The sequence below is a fragment of the Manis javanica genome, chromosome 6 (assembly GCF_040802235.1).
Source record: "Manis javanica isolate MJ-LG chromosome 6, MJ_LKY, whole genome shotgun sequence".
Classification (NCBI taxonomy): domain Eukaryota; kingdom Metazoa; phylum Chordata; class Mammalia; order Pholidota; family Manidae; genus Manis; species Manis javanica.
The window spans coordinates 1,688,852-1,706,580 of NC_133161.1; the positions used below are offsets into that span (position 1 = coordinate 1,688,852).

A 17,729-nucleotide genomic window follows, 5' to 3' on the forward strand; every position below is an offset into this window, starting at 1 on the left:
CAGCACTCTCACTATGGTGTGTCTAGGCGTGGTTCTCTTGCTGTTTATCCTACTTGGTTTTGGTGAAATTCTTGGATCTCTAAGTTAATAGTTTCACCAGATTTGCGAAGTTTCTATACAATATCTCAAGGGAATTTTCCTCCCTTTGTCTCGTCACTGCCGGGGCTCCGGGTGCCGCACGGTTATTCTGCAGGCTCTGAGGCTCTGTTCATTATTCCTCACTTTTCCTTTGTTCTCTGGGTTGAATACTTTCTATTGCTCTTTCTTCAAGGTCACTGAATATTTTCTGCCGCATCATATCTGCTGTTGAGTCCATCATGTGAAGTTTTAAATTCAGTTATTGTACTTTTCAGCTCTAGCATCTGTTTGGTTCTAGTTTATAGTCTCCCATTTTGTTCTGTTCCTTCTCTGTGAATTCATTCTTAGCACATTTTCCTTTAGGTCTTTTAACCCATTGTCCTTTGAGTTTTTGAACATATTTATAATAGCTTTAAAAAATTCTTCGGTAAATTCAACTTTTGGTTCACTTGGAGGGAGTCACTTTTCATTGATTATTTCCCCCACTCCTCCCCTGCATATGGTTCGTATTTCTCTCTCTTTTTTTTTTTTTTTTTTTGCATATGTTGCAATTCGTATTTGAAAACTGGACATTCTGGGTCATGTTTGAAGTGACCGTGATTCTGGTTTGTTCCTCTGAGAATCTAAGCAGTTAACCTACCCGGCTTAAAGCGCAAAGTGTGTCCCATGCAGCGCACAGCCGGGAGCATCTGCACTCAGGGCCGTTCTTCGGCCTGACTCCCTCGAGGTCTTCCTGTGCCGCACAGGTCAGCGGTCACCCATGATTGGAGTGGGGGTTGCGCTGTGACCTTCAGGGCAGTGAGGATTCCGCTCTCTGCCTCTTGGGCTGGGTGCGGGTCCAGGAGAACCTTCAACGGCGCGCAGCTTCACCGGTGTCTCGGGCTTGTGATGTTTATGGCCCTCCCGCCTGCACGGTAGTTCAGCAGTCAGCCAGTGGCGTGAGCTCACCTCAGCGGTCCTCTGGTGTGGTTACTCCCACTAGACCCCTCTTGCTTCTCTAGCTGCTTTGTCACCCGCCCTGAACCAGGCCCCCCTCTCCTGACCTCAGGCTGCACACCTTCCCCCCGGATCTGGGGAGGAAGAGGGACGGGAACGCCCTCAGGCAGGAAGGCCACAGGCTCACTGCTCTCACCTGCTGGTGGGTTTTCTCCAGCAGCCCCTGGGTCGTTGCCCGCCCTGGGCTGTTGGCAGTGCCCTGGTGCGAGAGACATGTGCAGAGGGCTGGATGGGAGAGCGGGCTGGAAAGAACAGGCGGGCGTCCTGTGTCACTGCTTCAGCTTACAGGACAGGTTGTTGGAACTCACAGCTCCGACTCAGTTGTTAGAAATTAAAAAGGTGAATACAAGAGAGCAAAAACCATAGCTGTGAAGGGAAATGGGTCACCTAGCATATGATTTTAAGATGAGAGATACCTGTGCAGGGGTGCAGGCAGTGAGGAAGGTTCCGTGGGGAGCTTAAAGACAAAAGAACATGAGGCCATGTGTGGAAAAGCAGTCTGAGTCCTGCTCATTTCATCTGGACGTTAAACTGAGGCACAGCGGCTTCTGTCCCGGTTCAGACCCGGGACACCGCCCGGGACATCCTCTGCACACCGCCCGGGGCGCACGCTTGCTTCTTGGTTGAGGAGGCTGGTGCCCCTGCAGAATGTGTAAACGGCGCGTCGAGGCCCCCACTCCCCGTGAAAGCTCGCCCCTTTTTTGCAAAGGAAGAGAGAGAGTGTGCATTTATTTTTCCTAGGCCTGTGGATGTGGAAAAAGGAAGAATGCGGCCTGCCCAGTCGGCATTGTTGACCTGGACCAGTGAACAGTATGCCACCTTGAAGTAGAAAACTGAACTATTATGAGGTTGGTGTTGGTGGTGACACACGGACTTGAGTTCAGGCGGGTGCGGCTGTGAGCTGGCGTGGTCGCGGATGGGGGACCAGAAGTGGTGAGGTGTTTGCTGCCAGCTGTGGGGCCTCAGGCCGGTCATTTGTCGTCTCTGTCCAGCAGCTTCTGCGCTGCCCCCAGCAGGACTGGATCTGAAGATTCTAAACACCTACGGCAGGTACATCCTTTATCATGATTCTAGTGTTCTGGTTGGGGAATATTTATTCTGACCAACTTCTGGATTCTTGTACTAATAGCTTCATTGATGTATGTGCAAAGGAAAGGCTACGTCATAAGAAATTGGGATTGTTTGATCATGAGATATTTTTGTTGCATTTGTGATCAAAGCTTGAGATTTAGTTAAGCCCTTTTGGCAATGCTCAGGATTCCTTCTTACGTTACTTCCTGCCTCTGACGAAGGGCCTCATGGTAATAATGGCACAGTCAGAGCCAGCTTGCCTGTAGGTGGCCACAGAGTCACCAGGTGGTGGGATTTGGGTGACAGTGCTTGAAAGGCTCGCCTGGCTAAATTTATCTTCCGCACCCACGTGCTCTGCCCTTAGCAGCCTTGGAACTGAGGTGCTGTATTTTCAGGATCCATTTTTAAAAACTCTTAACACTTCCTGGAAATGATGATGAATTACACGCCTGGCACTGTGCTGGGGATTAGTGTATTTCTTGTTTTCCTTCCCGTGGGTGGTATGTATCAGAGGCATGGAATGGGGAACAGCGCCGGAAGGGTGGCTAGTCACCGTGTCCAAGGTCTTACACCGGGTCTGTCTGCATCGCACGGCCTGTCCCTCCGCTCTCTGCCCTAAATATTACTTGCCGCGTTAACCTTGTTATAGTCAGAGTCCTCTCAGCTGCAGGAATCTGTTCAAGCTGCTTAAGTTAAAATGGGGAAGGACCTTTATTTCAAGGAACTGGAGAAGCCAAAGACATGGAAATGAAGAACAGTTGGGGCTCATAAGCTGTGAGTGGGAAGCAGACAATCAGAGGTCACAACACCTGGCTGTTGGTCAGCATCTTGGGGAATTTTCCCACGTGGCAGACCGGCCTCCTCCCCTGCACCTGGGCTAAAAGGGCCAAGCCGCCCGGGAGCGAGCCTCCCAGCCCCTGCGCCCTTCCAGACTGCCTACCCCTCTGTGACTCAGCCCCAGGTCCTAAGGCCGCTGCCCCAGCTGGGATGCCCCCACTTGGTTTGGGCGGTCTGTGCGCCGGGAGAACCTTTTAGGAGCCGTACTGTGGAGTGAGGGGCCCCAGGGTCTGTTGCCCGGTCCCTCAGCCCCAGCCCGGGGGTCCCACGGATGCAGGATGGGCGGGGCAGGCAGCGGGGCGACTCTGATGCACGTGAGAACTGTCTGAGGATGTCATTCACTTGCACAAAACCTTAAAAATATCCCCGTTTTGTACAAGACTGTCCTCGATCTGACCCTCTGTGTCCAACCGCATTCAGTGCTTTCCCCGTGCACACGTCACCTGTCCGCTCACCTGGCCTCTGCTGCCCCCGTCCTGTCTGCAGTCCTGTCTCAGGACCCTCGCACCTGCTCTGTCCCGGGCTCGAAGCTCCCCTCCTGCTGTCTGTCTCATGCCCTCACCCCCTGTCTTTGCTCAGCCTGCCTCCTCCCCCAAGGGAGGCCTCTCCTGCACAGCCTGCCCCCAGGTAGCTGCCATGAGAAGGGCGTGCCCTCTCAGGGGTGGTCCTCCTGACTGCCAGCCCAGCCTGACCGTGAGCGCAGGTCAGCTGACGCCTCCGAGGGACATGCGGGGCTTCTCAGAACCGTCAAGGTCGTAGAGCCCAGGCCCGAGGGCCGTGTGGAGGCCGAGGAGGCCCAGCTCCCAGCGGGCGGGGCTGTGGGGTGCGTGCTGGGGCAGAGAAGCCCGGGCAGCGAGGCCTGAGCAGGGGCTCCGTCCCGCCCGCAGTGGGGCAACGCTGGTTCCTTGTTTTGGCATATGCCCCATTTTGCATCTTTTCTGAAAATCTGAAATTACTCTAAAGTAAAAATTCTATTAAAAAAAGTATGTTTCTGTTGCTCAGACATTCCCCCTGCCTCCACCCTCCTTTCTTTTTCTCTGTAGCACTGATTGTGATGAGTCTGATATTTTTACCACTTTCACTGCTGCCTTAGCCCGTTAGAAGGCGGGCTCCTGGGGACAGGGGTTCTGTCGGGCTCGCTCCCAGGAGAACAGCGCCCCGTGCGCGGTCTGTGCCGGTTGAATCCAAGCCGAGGGGACGGTAACGCCCGACTGTCCTGATCCAGCTCAGGGCTGCCAGGGTGCCTGGTTCCTCCCCCACTGGGCGACCATGTCCACTGCCGCTGCCCGGCCCGTGGGGCTCGTGCTGCCCACTGCGTCTGGCCAAGCCGCTTCCCCGACCCACGGCGCCTCCAGATCACATGTTGTCGCCTCCTTGAAGCTGCCTCTGACCCTAAACACAGAAGGAGGTTCTGGGTCTCCAGGACGTCCCCACGCGCCTCTGTGCCCCGCGGAGTGCCCAGCATCGCTCTCCCTGGGGTTTCGGCCCCCTGACTTCCTGCCATGGGCCTTGACCCTCCCCAGGCCCACCAGCGCTTCTGCCCTGTTACAGTTCCCGTGGCGTGGACGCCCAGCGGGGCCTCTGTGGCATCTGTTGCATAAAGCACGCATGCACACAGTCAATCAAATGGGGCTTTTGGGGAGAAATGGCCAAGACTGGGCCGGCAAGTGGTCTGATGCTGGCCATTATAAATAACAGTGTGGACATGCTGCAGACACAAGAATGGGGATAAACATTTTAAAAAGAGAATGTGCGTAGATTACCACTGAGGAGGCCAGAGGAGAAAGTAGGTGGAGGAAATACAAGGTCGGTCAGATGAAGCCCAGGTGCTACGGCTTTCCTTTAGAGGCCTTGCACCACGCGTGGGAAACGCCCCCTGGGAGGCCAGGAGTGCGGCAGCCGTGGGGGCCTGCGCTGCAGCCCAGCCCCGCGCAGTCTCTGCGGAGAGCCCCAGGTCGGCGCCGGCCCGGGCCCGACAGGCTGCCTGCACATACTTACCGGGAGGATTGTGCCCCGGCCCAGGAGGCCTGCCGGGAGAGCGCGTGAGCAGGAGCGGGGGGCATTCCTCCTGCCGACCGCCTGGAAAGGCTGTTCCTCCATAGCCTGGCCAACAGAGAGCAGATTCAGACTGAGTGAGTGTCCCTGGGATGGTGTAAGGGAGGGTGGGCTGGTCGTGCTGGCCTCTAATGAGCCGGTAACTGGCAGGCACCCCGGCTGGCTGCTCCTGACAGCCAGGCCGCTGGGCTATGGTTGCAGGAGATGCTCTCCTTGCTGGCCAGCCCCCTGAGTGCCCCTGCTCTGCAGGCCTCGCCTGGAGCCCCAAGAACCTCTCTGGAGCAGACCCGGAGAGATGGTAACGAAGGCGCACAGAGGGAGTGTTGAGGAGAGCAGTTTGACAGGTCAGGTCTCGGTCAGCAGAATGAGGGCTGCCAGTGTGAGGAGGCCCGGCAGTGCTGGCTGGCCTCGTGGGTCACAGACCCACGCTCCCCTCAGAGCTGCCCGCAGCACTGGCTGGCAGGGGCCGGCTGCCGGGCCTCAGGTGCTGCTGACGTGGGAGGCAGCAGGCTACGGTGACCGCGTGCTCACAGAAGCAAGTCATGGCGAGGTGGGCTGTGGACCTCAGCTCCCGTCGTCCCTGAGCCGGCAGACTGCTCCCTGTGGCTGGGCTCGAAGTGTGGGGTTCTGGGTTCTGATGTGGGCCCGGGTGAGAACTACTGAAGAGAGAGGGCTCGTGGCACAAGCCCCTCTTATGATCCATAGGTTGCTAAGTCCCATGTCCTGAAGATGGGCAGCTGAGGCCAAATGGAGCACCTGGCCTGGCTCTCTGTTCCCCTCTGTACCCCCCACGCCCCCATCTGCAGTGGCAGGTTGGTGGTTGAAGGACTGGAGCCTAGTTCTCCCTGGGGTTGGAAGCTGCATTTATAAATGTACTGTAGCAAGAAATTATTTCTTCAGAAAGGCACATGGCACTGTGAGCAGGGGTCGTTGGGTGGCACCCAGCACTGTGGTCGAGTTTTGAAAATCAGACTTGGCTTTTGTTGGTGTTGGATTCGCCTTGGATGATAGCGGGCAAGAGAAATCAGTTACCTGGGAGTCACTGAGCTGGCCCAGGGCACAGAAGTGAGGTGGCCCTGACCGTCCCACCTGCCCAAATCCTGTTGAAGGGCCATCCACATGGAAAACTTGCAGGATGCCCACGTTTCCTAAACGTGGGTGGCGAGGGCCTAAAGGATGGGTCCCAGCCCACCTCCCATGCGCCCGGAGCCTGCCTCTGCTCCCGCTTTCCAAAGTGGCCCGCGTTAGTCCCCAGGCTCTCGTGGGGGTTTTGCTGAGTTCCATTCGTGTGCAGCTTACTTGCTACTGGCAGGTGACCCACGTGCCCAGCGGAGCGAATGGCGTCGGTCACCTGATGCCTTCTCCTTCCTTCCTGGTGTGAGCTGACGCCTCAGTGAGCCCCTTTTGTCAGGGGCCAGGCCGGTGTGTCCTCTCCGCAGAAGGCCGGGCTGGCACACCTGGGACACACTCCTTCAGATTTACCTGGGAAACCTAGGTCAGTGAACCTGTTTCCCATTAACATTCCTTTTCACATTTTCACACTACAGTTAAGAATGTAGGCATGATGTGCCGTTGTTTGCTGAGATGGACAACCCATGGCTCGTAAGGTGGCATTTGGCTGGAGGCAGAGAACAGAATAAAGGCTGTGTTGTTCTGGTTTAGTGGTTGACTTTGCTTGTTTTAAGGAAAAAGCGCATTTTGTCTGACATGTTGCTGTTTGTGGTTTCGTTTCCTTGACAGAATAACAAGGTTCTGGGAAACACAGTTCCTTTGGGTGGTTTGGTCACCGAGCTTGGAAAGCTTGGGACAGGGCTGGACGTACAGGCGCGGATCCAACTGCATGAGCAGGTGCTGTTCAGCACAGCGCACTCGATGTGACTTGGGGAGGCTGGGCAGGTGGAGGGGTGTGTGGGCCAGCAGAGAACCTGAGGCAGGTGCCCAGCATGAAACAGGGGCCAGGAATACCAAACAGACAGGTTCCACGTGAGATGCAGAAAAGGTGTAGAAGTTCTGACTCTGACACGTGGGGTCGGCACGAGGCCGACTTACCCAGTAGCTGCACCACTCTGCTCTCTTCTTTGATTGTGAGATTAGAAAAAAAATGATTACCTTGGAGAAGATATTTTCCAGAGGCCAAAAAGCAGCCCTTCTCTCTGCTGGCCTAGTGCATTATCATCACCGTTAGCTGCCAAGTGGCAGAAAGCAAGCTCACATTGATTCCTGCGATCGATCCACAAAAATGAAAGCCGTCAGCCTGCACCTGGAATTCCCGAAGCTTCCAAACAGTTCTGGCGCAGCAGGGGATACGTCCTTTCCATCTTCTTCCCAAATGGCCTTTGAAAGAAAACCATGATCTTTGGAGCTCCACATCACGTGAGGAGTCGGCCCATCAGCTCCTCACTTGCTTGTTCATTTTGATGCAATCGGGGTTTCTTTTGAAATCGAAGTTTACTTGAGAGTTTAGTTGGGATGTCCTGTTGGCAGCACGTGGCCGTGAGGCCTGAAGTGGGGTGAGCCTCCGGGATCGAGCTCCGTAAAGGCCGGTGGGCCTGTGGGTGTCCCGGTGCGCCGTCCCCCGTGCACGCGCGCAGGGTCAGCGAGCCGTGCCCACTCTGACCCCGAGTGTGCCCCCATCTCTGAGGGGCGGCAGGAAGTTTTGGTTGGGGGGCGGGGCCTGCGAATGTCAGCAGGAGACAGGTGGCCCCGAAGGTGAACCGCAAACACCTGGGAGCAGCGCCGCTCTCTGGAAGGGAGGTGGCAGGTGACAACACAGCGCGGTGGCCTTGTAGCGAAGTCCCCACGCCCCTGGGCGTGAACACAGCGCCCCTCCCCGGGGGATGCTGTGTCGGGAGTGGGCCAGGGCCGGGCGTCTGGGTACACACGCCTCTCGCTTTGAAAGGCCTCACGGTGGCTGCTGGAATGTTGGTGGAGGGGAAAGTGAAACCTTGTTTGGTGGATGTTTTTGGGTTCCATATACGTATATGTGAAATGATTGCCACAGCAAGTCTAGTCAACAACTGTAGCCTCTCAGAGTTAAAAGTATTTCTCTTGCGATGAAAATTTATAAGATCATTCTCATCAGCTCTCACACACACGGCGCAGTGCTGTTAACCGTGGCCTGCAAGGGCCGGATACTCGGGTGCGGGGTCAGCTCTGCGGATGCGTGCGGCTTGTGCGCGGGGCACGTTTCCGTGTGGCACTGTCCGCAGCGTCCACCGGGGAGGGTGTCCGCAGACACCCGGCAGCCCCCAGCGAGCGCCCACTCGCTCCGGGGTGCCCTGTTAAGGCGCATGCCGCTTGCCCCTCCCGCTCTCCTTCTCCTTTGCCTAACTGCAGGTGATGACTCAGAAAAAAGCCCTCCGCCGCCCCGCCCGGCTTTCATCTTCGCAGACAGAGCAGGCCGGGGCTTGGGCCCTCATCTGTGGGTGCTCGGGGCCTGGGTATTAAAGGGGCTGGGTCACCCTCAGGCTTTTAAGGGTTTTTTTTGGGGGTGGGGTGGGGGTTAAATTGATGAGCATGTATAATAAATTGAAGCTTTGTTGTTTGGCAGATTTTTTTTTGTATTTGTTTTTTATCAGCTATGAGGTGGTGGGGGGAGTGCCTCGTCTTGCGTCGGTGACTCCGATTTGCCTTGAGATTTGTAACTGACTGGGATGGGCTTTGATATCACAGACTCTTCTGTACGTATGTTTCTGTTTCTGAAATAATAACGCTCAGTCCACGTGTCCGAGGTCTAGACAGCTGGTGTTTAAGGTCACAGCAGAGTCTGTGCCGGTGGGCGGCCGCCGTCCCTCCCCGCAGCTCCGCCGCGCCCTCGGCGCTCTGCGCGCGTGGCCCGCCCGGCCCGGCTCCTCCGCATCCTTGGGGCGCGCGGGACATGCCCGGCGAGTCTTGCCTGCTCTCTGCCGCGGGTTCCTTTACTGCAGTCTGTCCTTTCCTTCTGTTGGTTTTTTCCTTTGGAATTTCATTTTGCTCAAAGCAGAGCTGAATGCACTTCAGTATGTGTATTGCTAGGTGCTTGTCTTCCCAGCACTGATAGAAAAGGCAAAACGTACCCAATACCGAAGCTCTCCGGTCTGCGCACTCAGTTTCAGACAAGCTTGCCTGGGTTGCAAACAGACCGAACATCACGTGGTGCACCTCCTGTGTTCTGCAGCGGAGGGGCTCGCCTAGAGGAGGCTGTTCGGTGCATCTGCAGTGCTTCCGCGCTGTGTCAGGATGCAAAACAACGCGCACGTTGACTGCGATGATATATTCATTTCCGGGTGGGAGGAGAGGACATTTATCAAATGCTTTCTTTTCCCTTTTATTCTGACAGGGCGCCGTGCGCTGGGGTGCGCGGAAAAGCATGAACTACCCAGGCAGGTCGTGCCGACTTTGTTTGCAGCCTGTGCTGTCTCCTTGGGCCAAGGGGGTGGAACTCCGCCTGTACTTGCCCCAACGCTCGGCTCCCTCCGCTTAATTCTTTGTAAATAGAACAGTTCCCGCTCCCCCGCACCAGGCTCATTTCTAGTTTCATTCACCACACAGTTCAGTCTAATCGTATCTCTTGGAAATAATATGAGAAAGTTATGCTGTTTTACTCCATCAGATTTAATAAGTTTGGATGCTTTCCAAGGACTAGGCATTAATCACACTTAAACCTGGGGCTTGATAGTTCATCCACCCGGAGTATTCATGTCAGAGACATAAAACAATCTGCTTTAATGCCCACGCTCCTCTTTAAATTGAGCACTTGCCTTGTGTTAATAAAGCTTGCTTTGTATCGAGGGGCTGGGGTGAGGACTGGGGCAAGGATTTTTACATTATGTACAGGGTTTCATGCTGAATTTCCCTCTCCTATTTGAAAGCTTTGCAGAGTTGTATGAAATAAAATGGAACATGGTAAACTCGGAATAAGGAAGTCCTGGTCACACCGTGGCAGTGTCCCAAGGAAATGAGACGGTCTCCAGCAAAGCCGTGGACAGAAACGTGGCCCTCACGGCTCTCTGCTGTCTCAGGGTTTCCTCTGTCACATTGGCCACTGATGCTTGCCTGCTCCCCAAGGGGAGAGCGCCATGCTCACTGACCACACAGCCTGCTCTGCTCGCAGGTGGGCTGCAGGGAGACAGTGCAGGGGAAGAAGGGCCTTCTGCCCGGCAGCGTTCTCGGGGGCTGCCCCTGCACTGGCTCTGCAGGTCCCCCAAAGGGGTGGTTGCCACCTCTCCTCCATCCCCATGCACAGAATGGTTTCGGAACATTTCTTTGTTTGGCATGAAGTCTTCGTAGGGTAGCAGAGTTATTTTAATATGTCGTCAGAGTGATGAGAGTTTTCACTTGGTATTTTGCTGACGATTCTCCTGTGCCGTGAGGAGACCCTTGCTCCACGGTCAGAGGACACGCCGAGCGCCTCGGCCCCTCCGGCGGCTGGTGTCCACTGAGATGGAGCTGACTGCTCGGTTGCTTTTGATTCTCAGTCTGTAGAACATGGCCCCTGTGCACTGCTCCAGGCCTTGAGGCCACAACACCTGTGAGCCAACACCTGTGCCTAGACCTCGTGCTTGGCACTTAATCACTCTCAGAAACAGACTCCATGCAGGGCAGCTTGAGCTCCAGGTGTGCAGAGAAGGCTCGCATGCTAGCATCATGCAGCACAAGACATGGTGACTAGCAGCGACGCGGTGCAGGGCAGGGATTCAAAGGAGCTCTGAGAAGGGCTGGACGAGGCCCGTGGAAGTTGGCTAGCTGGCCATAAGTCAGGGCAACAAACGAGAACACAAATTAAAAAACTGTAATGCAACGGGAACACTTTATGACCATATAGCAACTTATTAACAGTAGGCCAGTTAGATAGTGGGCCACTGATTGTGTCTTTCTTTTTTATAATCCATGATGAAAAGGAGTCTATCTTAGAAAATATGGCTCAGATATAAATGGAATTTATTCATCTCAAATTGTCTGAGCCTCTTAAAAATAACGCCAGCCTCAGTATTAGTGTGCAGAGTTTATAGTATGTTTAATTAGGGTTGTCTTTATCTACTGGTCATAAATAAATACATCTACGTGTGTATGCATACAGATTCAGCATTTATTTGGAATATATGTGTCATCAGCAACCTGTAGTAACGTTTGGTGTCATGATTTACAATGGGAAAGGGGTTAACTTTTAGGAAGCTTATAGTTTCCTGTGGTGGTTGTGACCCTTCCTGGCAGATGTCTTGTGACATCATACTGTGAGATGAACTGTATTATATGACTTGTTCCTTAACATGGATTTAGGAAATATTTGTGGAACACCTGTTATAATCCAGGCACAGATGGACCACTTCTCGATGCTGGGGATGGAGTTAGTGAGCAGAGCAGACCAAACTCCTGTTCTCACAGAGCTTCCATTTTACTGGGAGGGGAAGACAGAAAATAGTAATATAAAGAGAATCAATACAGTTTAGGATTGACAAGTGCTGTGAAGAAATGAATGTAGGGCAAGGAGACAGGGAACAGTGGGTTCAAAGATGATACTTTAATGTGGTCAGAGAATCCCCACTTGATGCAGGGCATTTAAGCAGAGACCTGAATAAGTGAGTGAGCAGACCTTGTGGGTATCTGAGGGGAGGAATGTTCTAGAAGGAACAGTAAGTGCAAAGACCTCAAAGTACGAGTGTGCTTGATGTGTCCAAGGAACATCTGTTGACCTCCTACAGTATATATTGTCTGTATAAATATATATTCAACTTTGCCAAAATTTTCAAGTATAAAAAAATTGCTTTCCCAACCAGATTTATAAACTACTTGAGGGCTGAGACTATGTCTTAAAAGCATCCTGTACTTTCATAATGTTCAGCTCAATGAGGAACCCATAACAAGTGCTCAAAAAATACATGTTAAAATTAATGGACTCAAGGATTAAAGCATTAATATTAATAGTAATTTAATGGATATATAGTTGATATGGAACATTTTCCAAGGAATAGAAAAAATTCAGCAATCTCAGTCTTTCTTTTTCAGTTGCCTTTTTGCTAAGATTTTATGTGGTCTCATCAGACTTAAATTAGTAACTGAACACTGTCCCAAGAAATAGCCCATTACTGGATATCTGATAGGACTTTTCTTACTATAGAATGTTCACAAGATAAAGGCTTTGTCCTCTGAGATCGTGCAGTTAAGTGGGATCCAGGGGGCAGTTTTAACTTCCTGGGGCGGCACAGTGACACAGAGTAAGCATTTTTAAGTTCACTGTAATTTTGAGTTCACTGTCAGTTCTATTAAACATACAGTTTACTTTACTTTAGAGGTGTGCTTTGAAAGTGAATTAATATGATTGAAATGAGCTAAAAGCACTTCCTGTATATTTGGGGATTTGAGGTTCAGAGGAAATCTGGCAAATCACTGGGAAAGCAAAGAATGCTCATGCAAGCATCCCAGACTGGTTTAGGAAGAAGCAATGTGATCACGTGTGTGTGTTTCTCTGTGTTGTACAGTTGTAATGTGTGGAAGAACATTCCAGAAAGGCAGTAAGTGCAAAGGCCTTGCAGGGGGAAGTTTTTCAGAATGATCATCTCAGAATGTCAAGAAGGCCATTCTGCTGTATTCCCGGAGCTTATACTGTGCAAACCTCTCTTCTCTGAAGCTGGACTTTGAACGAGGGGGGGAACAACACTGGGTCACAGAGCTTCACACTGGTGCCATGTGTCGTGCCATTTCCAAGATGGAAGGAATCTGGGGGAGGCAGACAGAGGAGGCGGAATGCAGGCCAGGCAAGGGGGGTTTGCTGCGGTTCTAGCTGTAGTTTCCTTAAGCGTAACCCCTGGGACGTGGATTTGGGTGCAGAGGGACTATTTGAGGCCCTGGTGAGCCTCACGAGAGAGGAGGCCGCTAGGCTGGGCAGGCTCCACAGTTTTCAGGGCCTAGTGCAAGACAAAAACGCAGAATCCCTTGTTCAAAAGAGATTTAAAACTTCAAAACAAGTCACAGCAGAGCATTAAGCCAGGCAAAGGGACCCCTCCAACCACGGGGCACAGATGGCGAACTCACGAAGAGGCTGGCCCTGCTGACGGGGGTTTCTGAATAGGTGTCTGCTGCTGCCAGCTGGAGCTTAACCCCACTGGGCAGGCTGGGTGGGACCCGCTTCAGGGAGGTCCCCTTGAGGAGGGGTATCCGCTCACGCACCACTCCCCTCCTCAGCTGGGTGACGTCTTGGAGCGCCTTCACTCCCTCGCATTTCTGGCCTGCCCGGTGCGGGTGGGTTAAGTGCACTCCAGGGCTGAAGAATGTCTTCAGATAGACAGACAGACAGATAGGGGAGTATGACTTGTTTGTGGGCTGTGACAACCTCCAGGACAGACTTGCTGTATGTGCCTGTTTGATTAGTTCCCCCCGAAGAGGTCACTCTCACATAGGATGTGCAATGATACAAGGCCCACATCCCTGTTCTTCTGCTGGACCAGATTTCAGACTGTGTGACACGTACACAGTGTAGTGTTGGGGGCAGAACGGATTCTGCTGCAGATCGAACGTGAGGCAGTCATTTGCTTAGAGTTCAGGCTGCCACAGAAAAGGTGTGGTGGTGACTGAAATGCTCACGAAAATCCCTAGAGGAGTATCTGTGGGAATAGCCTCTGTGTGCGAACTGTGTGAAGAGAACAGATTCACGGGGCAAGACATTCTGTGGTGGGCATCGCCCCTTACTGTCGCACTCTAGGGAATATTAAAAATGTCCCCCCCAAATTCCATTTTAATAGTACATATGAAATTTGCAACCCAATATTCTCGTGCCTCCAAGTTCTTATGAGAATGTCTATTACCTCAGCCCCTTTGCTTCCTCTAAAGGGGAATGTTTTCTCCCGAGTGTCTCTGGGACTGGGGACGTGCTGTATGTCTGCCACTGGTCTCTGTTTCGGGCTCCCAGGAAGAGCGTATTCCCAAGTTTCCCTTGATCAGGGACTGAGTGCTAGCAAGTGGGACTGTGGCCGAAGCAACGTGCCCCTCCTGCTCGAGGCTGCGAAGAGGCACGTTCTGCCATCGTTTCTTCTCCGTTCCACACTTCCAGATTCTTTTTATAAAATTCTGTTTTAGGTGGGAATCATGTTATTCAGGCCATTGGATACTTAATATCTAAACCACACCATACGTCTTATCAGTGTCAGACGTCCTTACGCACCTGTCTACACTCATGCATCCACTCAGCAAAAGCTTACGCGTACCCACCGCATGCCAGTCATTGCTCTGGGTGGTGGGAATCCTAGGCGAGCAGGACGGGCCCCGGCTCTAACGGCCCTCATGTCCTGGTGGGGGCAACGGGTAATAAGAAATGAGCAGCAAATCAGCAGTTGACGACACTGAGCACTGTTGTGAAGGGAACAGATGATGCGCTGCGGGTGCAGAGTCAGGGCTGATCAGACTGGAGGGTCAGAGGAGACCTCACGGCAGAGCCAGCCATGCGTTCAGATCTGAGTGGCACAGAGGACTGAGCTGTGCCCAGGTTAGGTAGAGGGCCTTGGGTGCATGGGGCAGTGGGTGGGCAGGGTAAGGCCGCTGTGTCTCGTAGTGTGGAGAGAAAGAAAGGAATGAAGGATGGCCCTGGTCCTTGGGATTGGAGCCACTGAGTGATGGGGGCTGATCATAAGGTGAGGGTCATGGGGGAGGGGTGTTGAGAGACAGGGGGTTGGGTGGCTTTCCAGGAAGGAAGTGGGGGTAGACGTGGATAGCCTGTGGCCCTCCTGATGACATTCCCACTAGGACCAGTTAGCCTTGTAAGTCTACTAAGTCTTGCTAGGACTGTCATTGATATTTGTCTAAATATGTGGTGGAAGTACAATTATGAGAAAATGGAAAGTTTGCTTTTGGAGAGAAAATATTTTATGCCATCTCAGGCTCAGATTCTATACCAGAGCAACATGGAAGGTTTTCTAATTTCTAAAGGCTTAGAACAAGTCTCCCTTTTCTTGGAGGTGACTGTGTGATTGGTACATGATGATGAAACTCTCTTAAGTGTGTGTTTGTTTGATTGATGGAAATGTCACACCCTGAAAGTTGCTATTTTAAAATATAGCCCATTACCATTGCTAGGAAGGGGTACTGCTTTACTGTGATGTGAATTTACAGCTGTTTGGTGTACTTAATAAAGTAGAGTGGTTTTTTTTTTTTTGGAAATAATTCTACAGATGAAAATACATTATAGCCTGAAAATGAGGTGCTCTGATTGACCTTGGCCAGAGTCAGATCTTCCCAGCTAGCTGGTTAAATTTGGTAAGACTGTTAAAACAGGACCAAGAAAAAGAGTTGATGGCCAACTCTGGGAGTTAAAGCTGGTCACCGGGCTGGACATGTGAAGAGATTGTGAAGCCTGTTTTGAGACTTCTGCCTTACCACATACTTCCAGCCTCAATAGGGGAAGAAAATCTGGGAGACTGGTGCTCCCTTTGAAATGGTGGAGCGTGGAGAGCAAAAGCGTTTCACCCAAGCCCCACTGTAGCTGAGAACCCCTGGGGTAAGAGGACATGTGTCCCTTGCAAGTGGCGCAGGGTCCCGGATTGCGCCGGCCACCTGGCTTGTCTGTCCTCTAAAGCCTGCCTTGGGGGAGTTCCCTCTCCCACATCACTGTTTCTTTCTAATTCCTGGTTCTAACTGTAAAACACTGATTGCTTTAAATAATCGAGAAAAACTGTCAAGAATCTTCCAAGACATTTCATAGAATTTATGTATCCACAATCAACCTTTGACTCAATAGACAGAAATTGTTAATTGGACAATTTGAATGATCTTAATATTGATTTAAGCTTTTAAATGGTTTTTTAGATGTTTTATCCTAATGCCATCACGAGAAGCAGGAGGGCAAACATGATTCTCTAATTTATCAAGTCCCCATATTAAATGGTGTAAACCAATACTGAGACCAAGCACCTCTTATATTTAACTTGTCCTTTAATATTTGTACATTTAAAAAGACAAATTGGGTACTCTTCCCATACGCTGATAATCAGGACCCTACATTCATGTTCTGGAGTGGGATCCAGAAGCCCTTGATTTAACAAATTAGGGCAAAGAATATCATCTAAATTGCAATTTTGCCCAAACTCAACTAATCGTATTTGGTGGTTTTTCTTTTGCACTTAGATGGGTGATATAAAATATTTTTATTAACATAGACAAATGTAGTGATTCAATGGTTCATTTTATATGTAACCTATTGGTACATATAACACAAGAAAGACATTAAGGTTCTACAGTGGACTAGGTGGGAATCTGGTAACACCAAGACAAACTAGACCATGGTCTGTTTGGCATAGAACTGTATGGTTTCAGGAAACCACTTAAGCAGACACAGATCCTGAATTTGCCCAGTGTCCTACTTCTCATCTTTGCTGTCTACATGGCTGAAAATCTGTTTCAGGAGCCCTCCCTACAGTTCCGATGGAAGGCTTGACTGAAATGATGTATAAAGTTTGTGTGAGGGCAGTGCTGGCCGTTGACACCATTCCCATTGTTACCTCCATTTTCAAAGACAGATAAGGCTATGTGCTCTGAGCCGTATTAACTGGACCCTTAGAGAAGTGCATGTGCCTAATTATGCTTCTATATTGTGGCCATAAGGCCAGGAAAAAAACAGCCACAGGCTGCTTACATTTGCATTTTAGATATTGATGGCGTTGTGTACAATTGGATTGCTCAGTCCCAGGAAAAACTCTTATCTTCACATGAACTGCTATACTTACTTCAAAAAAGGATGATGTAACTCAACTATGGCATGACTGCCAGGAAGACTATCTATCTGCCATCCACCCATCCATCCTCCCATCATCCATCCATCCATCCATCCATCCATCCATCCATCCATCCATCCACCCACCCACCCATCTCTCCATCTCTCCATCCATCCATCCACCCACCCACCCATCCACCCACCCACCCATCCATCCATCCATCCAACCATCCATCCACCCACCCATCTCTCCATCTCTCCATCCATCCATCCATCCATCCACCCACCCACCCATCCATCCACCCACCCACCCATCTGTGTGGGTAGAGAGATACATAGTGACCTTCCTTACACCAACTGCTGATCTTTATTCCCGACTTTGATCTTTTTCTCAGTGTTGATGATTTTGTCCCATTTGGTACAGCCTGTGTGTGAAAGAGAACCCACTAGTGCTAAGTGTTGAAGGCTGATAATTGTGTAATATGCTAACACACTCTATAAAAATATATTTGAATTTTAATATAGATCTTTAATGTGTTTAAATTTAATGAATGACTAATGGTGGGAATTTCAAGCCCTGATAGTGGAGAGGAGGTTATTCCAAAGTAGGGGAAGAATTTCTGCCTTTTTGTGTAGACAGCCCACTGTAAGTAGGGCCAGTCGTGCATACCCATGGGTCATGAGTGATTTTTGTTAACTAGATGTAACCAGATGAAACTGAGGCAACCATGTAAATACTCAGTGCGTGCTAAAGGACTTTCTTAACTAAATCATAAAGTCCAAAGCTGTTAGCATTTGTGAGCAGGGTATTGTGTGAAACTTCACCTTTGCTATATAGTCTCACTGGTCTGACTAGTAAAGGATTAATAGGCACGTCATTCATTTTTATCCAAACAGCATTTATTGAGTCCCTGTTGTATGCTAAACAGGGACATGGCTGCAAACAGAACTTATGCTGTCCTTGCCCTCACGGACCTGCAGTCCAGGAAGTAAGATAAAATGTCATTTCTGTTGT

The 17,729-nt window shown here is 51.1% G+C and overlaps 1 protein-coding gene across 1 annotated transcript in view; it reads left to right on the forward strand.

Annotated features, from left to right (window-relative positions):
* The window catches only part of LOC118968538 (uncharacterized), a 271,334-nt gene that overhangs the window by 82,061 nt on the left and 171,544 nt on the right, over nucleotides 1–17,729 (forward strand). The window lies entirely within an intron of this gene.